The sequence below is a fragment of the Aegilops tauschii genome, chromosome 6 (assembly GCF_002575655.3).
Source record: "Aegilops tauschii subsp. strangulata cultivar AL8/78 chromosome 6, Aet v6.0, whole genome shotgun sequence".
Taxonomy (NCBI): Eukaryota; Viridiplantae; Streptophyta; class Magnoliopsida; order Poales; family Poaceae; genus Aegilops; species Aegilops tauschii.
This window is the reverse complement of record NC_053040.3, coordinates 264,357,808-264,372,141: the sequence shown is the minus strand read 5'-3', so window position 1 is coordinate 264,372,141 and position 14,334 is coordinate 264,357,808. Positions and strand designations below refer to the sequence as shown.

The 14,334-nt window shown below is 42.4% G+C and overlaps 1 long non-coding RNA gene across 1 annotated transcript; it reads right to left on the bottom strand.

Moving 5' to 3' along the window:
* Window positions 1-2,350: 2,350 nt before the first annotated feature.
* LOC109734598 (uncharacterized) lies at window positions 2,351-4,603 on the bottom strand. Its single transcript, XR_002225884.4, has 3 exons — window positions 3,981-4,603; window positions 3,171-3,862; window positions 2,351-2,967 (listed from the first exon to the last, which is right to left on the bottom strand). It is a non-coding gene; the product is annotated as an uncharacterized lncRNA (long non-coding RNA).
* Between the last annotated feature and the right edge of the window lie 9,731 nt (window positions 4,604-14,334).

The window sequence follows — 14,334 nt, the reverse complement described above, 5'->3', positions numbered from 1 at the left end:
TACATAAACACTATTCTGATCACGGGATCAGAATAATATTCTGATCACAACCTGAACTGCCTGAGTAACGCGCCTGAACTTCCCTCTGTACGAACCCGACCTTCGGGCTATCTTCGCAACCGTGGCTTCCCTCGCGAATTATTCTTGTTAGTCGTGTTCTATATGATGTTAGTGTAATCTAGAAACATTTTTAGCAACTAAATACCGGTTTTAAATAGGAATCTCGCTCGTTGGCGGATTTTGCTCTCGAGTCGTGATGAAATTGCATTTTTTGCAATTTTACTGCCTGAGTTGTTCGTCCTGAACTTCTCACAGTGCTAGATTGAACTTCCGCCAACATTGCCCAAATGTGGCTTGCGATATACCGTTGGAAAGCTATGGACACCAGTATCATGACCCAAGTTAAATTTTTGGCAAAATGTAAGCGGTTTAAGAGCAGTTTTGAAAACCGTTTTTTCTACATACAAAAAACATGAATCGTATTTTTGATCGCATTTCTAAACCATTTATCGGCTTGAGGCAAATAATATGGCACTAGAAAGCTGCTACAAAACAGCTCCTTCCACATATTGTAAGTTTTCTCTAATTCCCTACGGTTAAAGAGTAATTTGGAAAATCGTAAAATTTCACAAACCGAACAGTCGAATTCGTATTTTCGATGTCATTTCTAAACGGCTAATCCAATTGAGGCAAATGATATGGCGTTGGAAAGCTTATGAAAATGCGCTACTTTTTCATGTCGAAAGTTTTTCTAATTTTGAACGGTTTAAGAGTAATTTAGAAAACGGTACAAGTTCCACCGAGTTCGTTTGTAATTTTCTCATCCATTCGTCAAGTGTTACACAAATGGTATTTCTTTTGTATAAACCTCTCTCACAATATTTTTTTTCACTTTCTCCGACGGAGGACTTGAACTTATATCAACAAACTTTTAGTCTTTGCTTTTTTCATTTTTAATACAAAATGCACACCGTGTAGTACGTGAACTTCTAGTAGTTATCAAGCTGAACTTCTCTCGGGTACGTGAAAATATCTGAGTTTTTTATGAATATTAATCTGAATTTCTTAATCTTTTTTATGAAATTTTGAAGCGCTCTATTTTTAAAAGTTGAACTTATTGTTATTTAATTTTTGAACTTCTTGTTTCCATTCTTTAATAACGAGGAAAAACTAAGTTTTCTATAATCATCGAACTTCTCCATCTTTTTAATTTGGACTTCCTGGTTTTATTTCTTAATCCTTTTTATGAAATTTTGAAGCGCTCTATTTTTAAAAGTTGAACTTCTTGTTTCCATTCTTTAATAACGAGGAAAATCTGAGTTTTCTATAATCATCGAACTTCTCCATCTTTTTAATTTGGACTCCTGGTTTTATTTCTTAATATTTTTTATGAAATTTTGAAGCGCTCTATTTTTAAAAGTTGAACTTCTTGTTATTTAATTTTTGAACTTCTTGTTTCCATTCTTTAATAACGAGGAAAATCTAAGTTTTCTATAATCATCGAACTTCTCCATCTTTTTAATTTGGACTTCATGGTTTTATTTCTTAATCTTTTTTATGAAATTTTGAAGCGCTCTATTTTTAAAAGTTGAACTTCTTGTTATTTAATTTTTGAACTTCTTGTTTCCATTCTTTAATAACGAGGAAAATCTGAGTTTTCTATAATCATCGAACTTCTCCATCTTTTTAATTTGGACTTCCTGGTTTTATTTCTTTTAGTAATGAAAAAATCCAACTTTTTGATAGACATCGAGCCGCTCCATTTTTAAATTTGAACTTCTAGGTTTATTTTAACAGAGAAAATCCTTTTTTATAAAATTGCCCAGGCCCTAAACCAGGAAGGGAAGAAGGCCACGACGGCAGAGAAAGTGAGCCTATATAGGTTGAACTATACTTCGTTTTTCAAATTTGAACTTCATGGTTTTATTCTTTAGTGTTGAAGAAAATCATTTTGGACTTCTTGGTTTTATTCTTTAGTAATGTGGAAAATCTGTGTTTTTTATAAACATCAAATTGCTCTATCTTATAATTTGGACTTCTTGTTTTATTTTCCATTAACGACAAAAATCCAAGTTTTGTAATAAATTAAAAACATTGAACCACTCCCTTATTTTAATTTGACCTTCTAGGTTTTTTTAGAAATGGAAGAATTCTTTTTTATAACTTCAAATTTAAGATGGGGAAAATCCTTTTATATATGAGGGAGATCATGTGACTTGAACGGCCTCTGTTCACCAATTTGAACTTCAAGAAAAGTTGAAAATTAATTATTTACTCGGCTTTTTGCAAACAAGGGATGTCTGGACGTATGCCAAGTCAATTTTTTCATATGCTTAATACAGAAACAATGGAACAAGAAGAAACATATTTTCAATTATTCTCTCGGCTTGTTGCCATACCAACAAAGACATGTTGTATCTCTTATTTCTCACCACTCAGAACAAAAAAGGTAGAAAACACGTTTTTTGGGGGATGGTCGGTGCTCCCTCAAGCTTGGGGAAATAACTACAGGAGAACCAAAACTGATTTTTTATGTTGGCACTTCAGGTGAAATGAAAGCACATGCTCCCTTTTTTCATCAAGTAGGATAACACAGCAGACATCAATGGGCGTCTGTGCTCATCTTTTTTTTCTAGTTTTTGGCGAAGTTCGATTTTTTGCCTACAGATTTGTAGTAGCATAGTAGGGCAAGCATCAACAACCATATTTCAGGGGCGCCGATGACCAAAAGTATGAAATCAAAACTATGAGGCCCAGATCTCGTGGGAGCATGGCAGCAGTGTGGTTTCAGGGACGCTACAGTTGTGAACCTCTAGTGGCGGCGCAGTTGAACGGCCCAGAGGTGGCGCCGATGAACACCATGCTGCAGTGGTGGAGCCCCACCGGTAGGAGGTTGCACGGTGGTGGGGGAGCCTCTGCCGGCAGAATCATCGGGGAGATGGAGGACGGTCGTGGATCCACCGGGTGCTGCCACAAAGAAAAAGTAATGATGTATTAGCAAAAAAAGATTGGATAAATTAAGGCATGTCATTTTAGGAAAATGAATGAAAGTTTGCTTTGCATAGTTGCTCTGACAAAATCAATTTCCTAATGTCTGGTACCTACTTTTTGTAACGCAGGTTCAATTTTTGGTAAATGTACGCACCCATCCAAGAAACAAAGTAGTATACCTCAATTCTCTGTAGCTCAAGTTCCACAAATCACCAGCCCTTGTATTTCCAGTGCAAGTTTATTACCTGATCTCCTAAACCAAGTAACCGTAAAAGCTTCAAAGGATTGCAAGATCCTCTTCACGTCCTCAATGATTGGCCCTACAGCCGATAGATTGATCGCCGTGTATTTTAAGCATAGCTGCAATTCTTTTGTTGTCCAATCCACATGGACACGAGAAACTCCAGTCTGGGCTGCGAGAAGCACTCCCTTGCGACAGGCTAGCACCTCGGCGAGTTCAGGGTCTACAACTCCCGGGAAAGCAAAGGACGCCCCACCCCTGAAAGCTCCGTCAGGATCGCGTAGAACCACTCCGCCACCACCTCTCTCTCTCTGAATTTCGACAGCGCCCCGTCCACATTCGCTTTGAGCCACCCAGGTTCAGGTGGTGCCCATTTCACAGCCAGTGCTGGTGCCTGAGCTTCTTTTTGGTGATCATGGACTGATGCCCACTCCAAGACATGCACAAACACTGAATCAGCAACAGTTGCTGCTCCAACATGACCTGGTTAAAGAAGTTCAGTGCATCCCTGGCGTGCAGCTTCTTGCGCCCCTTCTCCATCTCTGCCTAGGCCGTTTACCCATGTGGCTTCTCAGGCACTACAGAGTTGAGGGTGCACGTTCGCACGGAGGAACAACCTGGACTTCTGAACTGTTGTAGAACAGAAAAATATACACGCAATTCAGCCGCAAGCTCCTCAAAATTGTAACAAGTCCAGCACATCACAGTAGCGATTATACAGGTAAAGAAAGGTTCACAGAGAGGATACCGGGGAGGCCTGGTCGTGCTGTGCTACTCGCCGAAGTTGGACGTCGCCATCAGAATTCTGAACTTCTAGGGGGCAGCGGCTGCTGCTTGATGAGGAACCAAAAATGGCCTCGCTGTTATCGGTGTGGCCAGCGTGGCACGCGAGGTGGTCCGCGTCTGCCTGCACGCGACGGGGGGAGCGGTGCCTGACCTCTGCCGGCGGCATCCTCGGGGAGGCGGAGGGTGCAGATCGCAGGTGGGATCTCCGCGGCGCGTAACAAATACGAGATGCAGGCAGCGGCGCGCGGCAGGTCGCATAGGAAGGGAGGGAAGGTCGAGCCGGAGGAGGGGGGAGGTCGCGTCGGAGTGGCAGAGGTGGTCGAGGTGGAGGGCGGCGGCGGAGGTGGTCGGGGTGGAGGGTGGAGGGCGGCGCAGGAGGTGGTCGGGGCGGTGCCTGCGGTTGTCGTAGGCGGCGGAGGAGGACGTCGGGGCTGGCGCTGGCGGGTTGTGCGGTGGTGGCGTTCGATTCAGGCGGAGGGATCGGGGGAAGGCGGGGATCGGGATTGGGGAAGTGGTGGGTCGATCTGTCGATCTGTTCGGGTCGTAGGGGGCGGTGGTTTCTTTTTTCTTCTAGGCGGGTTCCGCAGTTCGGGAACATATTCATCGGGCCTATATAGGGCCGACCGTGATCCGAATAACTATTTTGATTCTGGGATCATAATAATGCTAATATATATATATCGCGCTATTCGTCATCCTGATTGAGTAATAGTTATTCTTCACCCCCTCTCTATTTTAACATCAATGCACCGTATTTTTACGTTTCGAAAATTTTGTATTATTTCATACATAAAGAGAGAACGTAAGAAATTATGTACTCGCCGTAAAAATAATTTATGTTACGTAAAATCACGAATGTAAAAACATAGTGTAAAACATACATAAAATGTGATTTTGCTGGTCTTATAACCTATATTTTTATTTTTTATACCAAATTTTACATATTTAATCAATATGCATGTAACTATTTATATTCTAAACGTAATTTATTTAGGAACGATCGAAAGATTACCTCGGGTGAAGAATAACTTATTCTGCACCCTGGTTGATGAATAGTAACACTATATATATATATATATATATATATATATATATATATATATATATATATATATATATATATATATATATATATATCACAAACCAAAAAGAATCATTCCTTGATGGTCAAATAAACCTATCTTTCATTGGGTCAAAGTGATGGAGGACAACCTCGCAGACCCACAGATGGAAGCGCCGTACGTGAGTGAGTTCCTGATACGACTCCAACGTATCTATAGTTTTTTACTGTTTCATGCTATTATATTATCTATCTTGGATGCTTTATATGCTATTTTATATGATTTTTTGGACTAACCTGTTAACCTAGAGCCAGTGCCAGTTTTTGTTTTTTCTTGTCGAACTTCGCACAAAACAAATATCAAACGGAGTCCAATTGACCTGAAACTTTACGACGATTGTTTTTTGACCAAAAGAAGCTCCCGGAGTACCGGAGATGCACCAGAGGAGTCCCGAGGCCTCCACAAGGGTGGAGGGCGCGCCCTCCGACCTTGTGGGCCCCTCATGGACTCCCCTGACTTGTGAAGGAAATATGCCCTAGAGGCAATAATAAAGTTATTATTTATTTCCTTATATCATGATAAATGTTTATTATTCATGCTAGAATTGTATTAACCGGAAACTTGATACATGTGTGAATACATAGACAAACAGAGTGTCACTAGTATGCCTCTACTTGACTAGCTCATTGATCAAAGATGGTTATGTTTCCTAGCCATAGACATGAGTTGTCATTTGATTAACGGGATCACATCATTAGGAGAATGATGTGATTGACTTGACCCATTCCGTTAGCTTAGCACTCGATCGTTTAGTATGTTGCTATTGCTTTCTTCATGACTTATACATGTTCCTATGACTATGAGATTATGCAACTCCCGTTTACCGGAGGAACACTTTGTGTGCTACCAAACGTCACAACGTAACTGGGTGATTATAAAGGTGCTCTACAGGTGTCTCCGAAGGTACTTGTTGGGTTGGCGTATTTCGAGATTAGGATTTGTCACTCCGATTGTCGGAGAGGTATCTCTGGGCCCACTCAGTAATGCACATCACTATAAGCCTTGCAAGCATTGTAACTAATGAGTTAGTTGCGGGATGATGTATTACGGAACGAGTAAAGAGACTTGCCGGTAATGAGATTGAATTAGGTATTAAGATACCGACGATCGAATTTCGGGCAAGTAACATACCGGTGACAAAGGGAACAACGTATGTTGTTATGCGGTTTGACCGATAAAGATCTTCGTAGAATATGTGGGACCAATATGAGCATCCAGGTTCCGCTATTGGTTATTGACCGAAGACGTGTCTCGGTCATGTCTACATAGTTCTCGAACCCGTAGGGTCCGCACACTTAAAGTTAGATGACGGTTATATTATGAGTTTATGTGTTTTGATGTACCGAAGGAGTTCGGAGTCCCGGATGAGATCATGGACATGACGAGGAGTCTCGAAATGGCCGAGACGTAAAGATCGATATATTGGACGACTATATTCGGACTTCGGAAAGGTTCCGAGTGATTCGGGTATTTATCGGAGTACCGGACAGTTACGGTAATTCGCCGGGGAGAAGTATTGGGCCTTATTGGGCCATACGGGAATAGAGGAGAGAGACCAAAAGGAAGGAGGCACGCACCCCCTGGTCCGAATTGGACAAGGGGTGCAGCCCCCTTTTCCTTCTCCCTCTCCCCCTCTTTCCTTCTCTCCTACTCCAACAAGGAAAGAAGGAGTCCTACTCCCGGTGGGAGTAGGACTCCCCCCTTGGCGCGCCCTCCTCCTAGGCCGGCCGCCTCCCCCCTTGCTCCTTTATATACGGGGGCAGGGGCACCCCATAGACACAACAATTGATCATTGATCTCTTAGCCGTGTGCGGTGCCCCCCTCCACCATATTACACCTCGATAATATCGTAGCGGTGTTTAGGCGAAGCCCTACGTCGGTAGAACAACATCATCATCACCACGCCGTCGTGCTGACGAAACTCTCCCTCAACACTCGGCTGGATCGGAGTTCGAGGGACGTCATCGAGCTGAACGTGTGCTGAACTCGGAGGTGCTGTGCGTTCGGTACTTGATCGGTCGGATCGTGAAGACGTACGACTACATCAACCGCGTTGTGTTAACGCTTCCGCTTTCGGTCTACGAGGGTACGTGGGCAACACTCTCCCCTCTCGTTGCTATGCATCACCATGATCTTGCGTGTGCGTAGGAATTTTTTTGAAATTACTACGTTCCCCAACATTGGCATCCGAGTCAGGTTTTATGCGTAGATGTCATATGCACGAGTAGAACACAAGTGAGTTGTGGGCGATATAAGTCATACTGCTTACCAGCATGTCATACTTTGGTTCGGCGGTATTGTTGGATGAAGCGGCCCGGACCGACATTACGCGTACGCTTACGCGAGACTGGTTCTTCCGACGTGCTTTGCACAGAGGTGGCTGGCGGGTGTTAGTTTCTCCAACTTTAGTTGAACCGAGTGTGGCTACGCCCGGTCCTTGCGAAGGTTAAAACAGCACCAACTTGACAAACTATCGTTGTGGTTTTGATGCGTAGGTAAGAACGGTTCTTGCTCAGCCCGTAGCAGCCACGTAAAACTTGCAACAACAAAATAGAGGACGTCTAACTTGTTTTTGCAGGGCATGTTGTGATGTGATATGGTCAAGGCATGATGCTATATTTTATTGTATGAGATGATCATGTTTTGTAACCGAGTTATCGGCAACTGGCAGGAGCCATATGGTTGTCGCTTTATTGTATGCAATGCTATCGCCATGTAATTGCTTTACTTTATCACTAAGCGGTAGCGATAGTCGTAGAAGCAATAGTTGGCGAGACGACAACGATGCTACGATGGAGATCAAGGTGTCGCACCGGTGACGATGGGGATCATGACGGTGCTTCGGAGATGCAGATCACAAGCACAAGATGATGATGGCCATATCATATCACTTATATTGATTGCATGTGATGTTTATCTTTTATGCATCTTATCTTGCTTTGATTGACGGTAGCATTATAAGATGATCTCTCACTAAATTTCAAGATAAAAGTGTTCTCCCTGAGTATGCACCGTTGCCAAAGTTCGTCGTGCCCAGACACCACGTGATGATCGGGTGTGATAAGCTCTACGTCCATCTACAACGGGTGCAAGCCAGTTTTGCACACGCAGAATACTCAGGTTAAACTTGACGAGCCTAGCATATGCAGATATGGCCTCGGAACACTAAGACCGAAAGGTCGAGCGTGAATCATATAATAGATATGATCAACATAGTGATGTTCACCATTGAAAACTACTCCATTTCATGTGATGATCGATTATGGTTTAGTTGATTTGGATCACGTGATCACTTAGATGATTAGAGGGATGTCTATCTAAGTGGGAGTTCTTAACTAATATGATTAATTGAACTTAAATTTATCATGAACTTAGTCCTGATAGTATTTTGCGAATTATGTTGTAGATCAATAGCTCGCGTTGTTGCTTCCCTGTGTTTATTTTTGATATGTTCCTAGAGAAAAATTATGTTGAAAGATGTTAGTAGCAAAGATGCGGATTGGATCCGTGATCTGAGGATTATCCTCATTGCTGCACAGAAAAATTATGTCCTTGATGCACCGCTAGGTGACAGACCTATTGCAGGAGCAGATGTAGACGTTATGAACGTTTGGCTAGCTCAATATGATGACTACTTGATAGTTTAGTGCACCATGCTTAACGGCTTAGAATCGGGACTTCAAAGACGTTTTGAACGTCATGGACCATATGAGATGTTCCAGGAGTTGTAGTTAATATTTCAAGCAAATACCCGAGTTGAGAGATATGAAGTCTCCAACAAGTTCTATAGCTGAAAGATGGAGGAGAATAGCTCAAGCAGTGAGCATGTGCTCAGATTGTCTGGGTACTACAATCGCTTGAATCAAGTGGGAGTTAATCTTCCAGATAAAATAGTGATTGACAGAATTCTCTAGTCACCATCACCAAGTTAGTAGAACTTCGTGATGAACTATAGTATGCAAGGGATGACGAAAGTAATTCCCGAGCTCTTCGTGATGCTGAAATCGACGAAGGTAGAAATCAAGAAAAACATCAAGTGTTGATGGTTGACGAGACCACTAGTTTCAAGAAAAGGGCAAAGGGAAGAAGGGGAACTTCAAGAAGAAAGGCAAGCAAGTTGCTGCTCAAGTGAAGAAGCCTAAGCATGGTCCTAAGCCTGAGACTAAGTGCTTCTACTGCAAAGGGACTGGTCACTGGAAGCGGAACTACCCCAAGTATTTGGTGGATAAGAAGGATGGCAAAGTGAACAAAGGTATATTGGATATACATGTTATTGATGTGTACTTTACTAGTGTTTATAGCAACCCCTCGGCATTTGATACTGGTTCAGTTGCTAAGAGTAGTAACTCGAAACGGGAGTTGCAGAATAAACATAAACTAGTAAAAGGCGAGGTGACGATGTGTGTTGGAAGTAGTTCCAAGATTGATATAATCATTATCGCACACTCCCTATACTTTCGGGATTAGTGTTGAAACTAAATAAGTGTTATTTGGTGTTTGCATTGAGCATGAATATGATTTGATCATGTTTGTAGCAATACGGTTATTCATTTAAATTAGAGAATAATTGTTGTTCTGTTTACATGAATAAAACCTTCTATGGTCATACACCCAATAAAATGGTTTGTTGGATCTCGATTGTAGTAATACACATATTCATAATAATGAAGCCAAAAGATGCAAAGTTAATAATGATAGTGCAACTTATTTGTGGCACTGCCGTTTAGGTCATATTGGTGTAAAGCGCATGAAGAAACTCCATACTGATGGGATTTTGGAATCACTTGATTATGAATCACTTGATGCTTGCGAACCGTGCCTCATGGGCAAGATGACTAAAACGCCGTTCTTCGGAACTATGGAGAGAGCAACAGATTTGATGGAAATCATACATACAGATGTATATGGTTCGATGAATATTGAGGCTCGTAGCAGGTATCATTATTTTCTGACCTTCACAGATGATTTGAGCAGATATGGGTATATCTACTTAATGAAACAGAAGTCTGAAACATTTGAAAAGTTCATATAATTTCAGAGTGAAGTGGAAAATCATCGTAACAAGAAAATAAAGTTTCCACGATCTAATCGTGGAGAAGAGTATTTGAGTTACGAGTTTGACCTTCAGTTAAAACAATGTGAAATAGTTTCACTACTCACGCCACCTGGAACACCACAGTGTAATGGTGTGTTCGAACATCGTAACCGTATTTTATTAGATATGGTGCGATATATGATGTCTCTTACCGATCTACCACTATCGTTTTGGGATTATGCATCAGAGACAGCTGCATTCATGTTAAAAAGGGCACCATCTAAATCCGTTGAGATGACACCTTATGAACTGTGGTTTGGCAAGAAACCAAAGCTGTCGTTTCTTAAAGTTTGGGGTTGCGATGCTTATAAGAAAAAGTTTCATCCTGATAAGCTCAAACCCAAATCGGAGAAATGTGTCTTCATAGGATACCCAAAGGAGATAGTTGGGTACACCTTCTATCACAGATTCGAAGGCAAGACATTCGTGCTAAGAATGGATCCTTTCTAGAGAAGGAGTTTCTCTCGAAAGAAGTGAGTGGGAGGAAAGTAGAACTTGATGAGGTAATTGTACCTGCTCCCTTATTGGAAAGTAGTTCATCGCAGAAACCAGTTTCTGTGACGCCTATACCAATTAGTGAGGAAGTTAATGATGATGATCATGGAACTTCAGATCAAGTTATTACTGAACCCCGTAGGTCAACCAGAGTAAGATCCGCACCAGAGTGGTACAGTAATCCTGTTCTGGAGGTTATGTCAGTAGACCATGACGAACCTACGAACTATGAAGAAGCGATGGTGAGCCCAGATTCCGCAAAATGGCTTGAGGCCATGAAATCTGAGATGAGATCCATGAATGAGAACAAAGTATGGACTTTGATTGACTTGCCCAATGATCGGCGAGCCATTGAGATTAAATGGATCTTCAAGAGGAAGACGGACGCTGATAGTAGTGTTACTATCTACAAAGCTAGAATTGTCGCAAAAGGTTTTCGACAAGTTTAAGGTGTTGACTACGATGAGAGTTTCTCACTCGTATCTATGCTTAAGTCTGTCCGAATCATGTTAGCAATTGCCGCATTTTATGAAATCTGGCAAATGGATAAACAAAACTGCATTCCTTAATGGATTTATTAAAGAAGAGTTGTATATGATGCAACCAGAAGGTTTTATCAATCCTAAAGGTGCTAACAAAATATGCAAGCTCCAGCGATCCATCTATGGACTGGTGCAAGCATCTCGGAGTTGGAATATACGCTTTGGTAAGCTGATCAAAGGATATAGTTTTATACAGACTTGCGGTGAAGCCTGTATTTTACAAGAAAGTGAGTGGGAGCACTACAGCATTTCTAATAAGTATATGTGAATGACATATTGTTGATCGGAAATAATGTAGAATTATTCTGCAAAGCATAAAGGAGTGTTTGAAAGGAGTTTTTCAAAGAAAGACCTCGGTGAAGCTACTTACATATTGAGCATCAAGATATATAGAGATAGATCAAGACGCTTGATAAGGTTTTTCAATGAGTACATACCTTAACAAGATTTTGAAGTGGTTCAAAATGGAACAGTCAAAGAAAGAGTTTCTTGCCTGTGTTACAAGGTGTGAAATTGAGTAAGACTCAAAGCCCGACCACGGCAGAAGATAGAAAAAGAATGAAAGTCATTCCCTATGCCTCGGCCATAAGTTCTATAAAGTATGCCATGCTATGTACCAGATCTATTGTATACCCTACACTGATTTTGGAAAGGGAGTACAATAGTGATCTAGGAGTAGATCACTGGACAGCGGTCAAAATTATCCTTAGTGGAATAAGGATATGTTTCTCGATTATGGAAGTGACAAAAGGTTCGTCGTAAAGGGTTACGTCGATGCAAGTTTTGACACTAATCTAGATGACTCTAAGTCTCGGTCTAGATACATATTGAAAGTGGGAGCAATTAGCTAGAGTAGCTCTGTGCAGAGCATTGTAGACATAGAAATTTGCAAAATACTTACGGATCTGAATGTGACAGACCCGTTGACTAAAATTATCTCACAAGCAAAACATGATCACACCTTAATACTCTTTGGGTGTTAATCACATAGCGATGTAAACTAGATTACTGACTCTAGTAAACCCTTTGGGTGTTGGTCACATGACGATGTGAACTATGGGTGTTAATCACATGGTGATGTGAACTATTGATGTTAAATCACATGGCGATGTGAACTAGATTATTGACTCTAGTGCAAGTGGGAGACTGAAGGAAATATGCCCTAGAGGCAATAATAAAGTTATTATTTATTTCCTTATATCATGATAAATGTTTATTATTCATGCTAGAATTGTATTAACCGGAAACTTGATACATGTGTGAATACATAGACAAACAGAGTGTCACTAGTATGCCTCTACTTGACTAGCTCGTTGATCAAAGATGGTTATGTTTCCAAGCCATAGACATGAGTTGTCATTTGATTAACGGGATCACATCATTAGGAGAATGATGTGATTGACTTGACCCATTTCGTTAGCTTAGCACTCGATCGTTTAGTATGTTGTTATTGCTTTCTTCATGACTTATACATGTTCCTATGACTATGAGATTATGCAACTCCCGTTTACCGAAAGAACACTTTGTGTGCTACCAAACGTCACAACGTAACTGGGTGATTATAAAGGTGCTCTACAGGTGTCTCCGAAGGTACTTGTTGGGTTGGCGTATTTCGAGATTAGGATTTGTCACTCCGATTGTCGGAGAGGTATCTCTGGGCCCACTCAGTAATGCACATCACTATAAGCCTTGCAAGCATTGTAACTAATGAGTTAGTTGCGGGATGATGCATTACGGAACGAGTAAAGAGACTTGCCAGTAACGAGATTGAACTAGGTATTGAGATACCGACGATCGAATCTCGGGCAAGTAACATACCGGTGACAAAGGGAACAACGTATGTTGTTATGCGGTTTGACCGATAAAGATCTTCGTAGAATATGTGGGACCAATATGAGCATCCAGGTTCCGCTATTGGTTATTGACCGGAGACGTGTCTCGGTCATGTCTACATAGTTCTCAAACCCGTAGGGTCCGCACGCTTAAAGTTAGATGACGGTTATATTATGAGTTTATGTGTTTTGATGTACCGAAGGAGTTCGGAGTCCCGGATGAGATCAGGGACATGACGAGGAGTCTCAAAATGGCCGAGACGTAAAGATCGATATATTGGACGACTACATTCGGACTTCGGAAAGGTTCCGAGTGATTCGGGTATTTATCGAAGTACCGGACAGTTACGGGAATTCGCCGGGGAGAAGTATTGGGCCTTATTGGGCCATACAGGAATAGAGGAGAGAGACCAAAAGGAAGGAGGCGCGCACCCCCCCTCTGGTCCGAATTGGACAAGGGGTGCAGCCCCCTTTTCCTTCTCCCTCTCCCCCTCTTCCCTTCTCTCCTACTCCAACAAGGAAAGAAGGAGTCCTACTCCCGGTGGGAGTAGGACTCCCCCCTTGGCGCGCCCTCCTCCTAGGCCGGCCGCCTCCCCCTTGCTCCTTTATATACGGGGGCAGGGGGGCACCCCAAAGACACAACAATTGATCATTGATCTCTTAGCCGTGTGCGGTGCCCCCCTCCACCATATTACACCTCGATAATATCGTAGCGGTGCTTAGGCGAAGCCCTGCGTCGGTAGAACATCATCATCACCACCACGCCGTCGTGCTGACGAAACTCTCCCTCAATACTCGGCTGGATCGGAGTTCGAGGGACGTCATCGAGCTGAACGTGTGCTGAACTCGGAGGTGTCGTGCGTTCGGTACTTGATCGGTCGGATCGTGAAGACGTACGACTACATCAACCGCGTTGTGTTAACGCTTCCGCTTTCGGTCTACGAGGGTACGTGGACAACACTCTCCCCTCTCGTTGCTATGCATCACCATGATCTTGCGTGTGCGTAGGAATTTTTTTGAAATTACTATGTTCCCCAACAACTTGTTCTCGACTCCAACACCTCTTATATATCCCAAAACCTCCAAAATAGAACCTAGATCAGGAGTTCCGCCGCCGCAAGCCTCTGTAGCCACCAAAAACCAATCGGGACCCTGTTCTGGCACACTGCCGGAGGGGGAAATCATTACCGGTGGCCATCTTCATCATCCCGGCGCTCTCCATGGTGAGGAG